This window comes from Pundamilia nyererei, unplaced genomic scaffold, assembly GCF_000239375.1.
Source record: "Pundamilia nyererei isolate P.nyererei 1_Seehausen unplaced genomic scaffold, PunNye1.0 scaffold01892, whole genome shotgun sequence".
Taxonomy (NCBI): domain Eukaryota; kingdom Metazoa; phylum Chordata; class Actinopteri; order Cichliformes; family Cichlidae; genus Pundamilia; species Pundamilia nyererei.
This window is the reverse complement of record NW_005189293.1, coordinates 6,290-7,900: the sequence shown is the minus strand read 5'-3', so window position 1 is coordinate 7,900 and position 1,611 is coordinate 6,290. Positions and strand designations below refer to the sequence as shown.

Genomic DNA, 1,611 nt, shown 5'->3' with positions numbered 1-1,611 from the left:
TGTTAGGCACAATTGGCATGTCCAAAATGTCCATCTCCTCCCTCTCTGACAGATTTGTGAGGTTGAGTCATGTGATTTGCTTCTGCAACACCATCATCCCCATAGATTTCCCTGTGTCTTGGACTGTGCAGCACTGCATGAGGAGGCAAATGTCCATGATTACAGTAATCTCTTCTCACACATTCTGGTCACTAGCCGCCTCACATAGCTCTGCCTGGTAAGCAGCTAGCATGGAGGAAACATTTAGTCATGTTGTACTGAAAGTGGTCTGCCTTCGATGGGAGTGTGGGGCTCCAGCTGTGAGCCCCAGCTGGTGCCAGCCTGAGATTCCGCTTCCACGAGTCCTTCCTTTTCGGCACTATCGTCGGCAGTTTCACCTATGGGCAAGAAGGGGTCTGTTCCTGACAGGCTAGGTTGGTGCTCTAGCCATCATTGGAGACACTTTTTGTTGAACCGGGCACAATACGGACATGAACCGCAGGCTTCAATTGCAAGTTGGGCATGTTCCAGCCTGAGGCAACACAAGCAGTTCTAGTATGTGTCCTTAATCAAGATTCTGTTGCCGCATAAGCAGAGTCGAGAAATGTGTGTGTGTGTGACACAAGACTAACCTCCTTGAAACCCAACATAGGAAGTTCCACCCTCCATGCGCGGTAGTTTGATGACAAAGTACACAAATGTCTTTATGGCATCAGTAGTTTGACACTTGTTTACTTCGCTGAAGCATGCATACCTTAGGAATCCGAACAATAAGTAAAAGACAAAAAGAATGAGAGATGTTGCACTAATGTCAGCAAGTTATACAAAAGTAAGAGATGGTGTGATTATCTTCTCACTCACTTGGCTGAGGAAATAATATTCTTTTTGTGAAATCCTTCATCATACTCTGCTTGGATAATGAGGACTTTGTCTGTGTGTGTTGAGCTCAGAAAATCCCTAGTATTGAGACATAAATATCTTGTTATATTGTAATTAATATGTTTGAAAAAAACAGAATCATAACTAAAGAGCATGTTGATCTGTACATCTATTACATAAGTATTCATTAATAATTGAAAATTAAATTAAATTAAAAATTCACTAATAAGGATCACAAGACATTAAACCACAAGAGTGTGGAAAAAGGCAGTTACTCAGTTTGATTAAAATGAACGCCTACAGATCATATATATTTTCTTTATATGCATACCTTATTTTTTTGAGGAATGAGTACTGAGTGTCAAACTGCTGCAGTGATAGCAGCTGAACAGCATCAAGGTTTAATAGGCTCTGCAGGTGTTGAGTATCCACGGCAGTGAGTAACCTGGAAAAGGTTGTAACCTTGAAAATGCCAAAGAACCAAGGATTACAAAATATTACACTCAAATTTTTATTTCCCAAGAGTAAAACAGAAAAAGCCTCATAGTGTGTGTATGTGTTTTATGTATATTTTACATGTAATCCTGTAAAATGTATAATGCAGACCATAAGCTGCTTGGAATTTTGATACTCTCTCGTTAAACAAATTCTCTTTCTGAATTTCAGGTTTTCATTCACTGAGCCCTAGTGAAATTTTAGCTATATTTTAATAATATCAAATAAATATATCTAATTTTTGTTAGGATATTGAAG

General features: G+C 39.2%; 1 long non-coding RNA gene across 1 annotated transcript; it reads right to left on the bottom strand.

Annotated features, from left to right (window-relative positions):
- Positions 1-615: 615 nt before the first annotated feature.
- LOC102212145 (uncharacterized) lies at positions 616-1,320 on the bottom strand. The gene is made up of 3 exons (XR_312562.1): positions 1,190-1,320; positions 841-936; positions 616-733 (listed from the first exon to the last, which is right to left on the bottom strand). It is a non-coding gene; the product is annotated as an uncharacterized LOC102212145 (long non-coding RNA).
- Between the last annotated feature and the right edge of the window lie 291 nt (positions 1,321-1,611).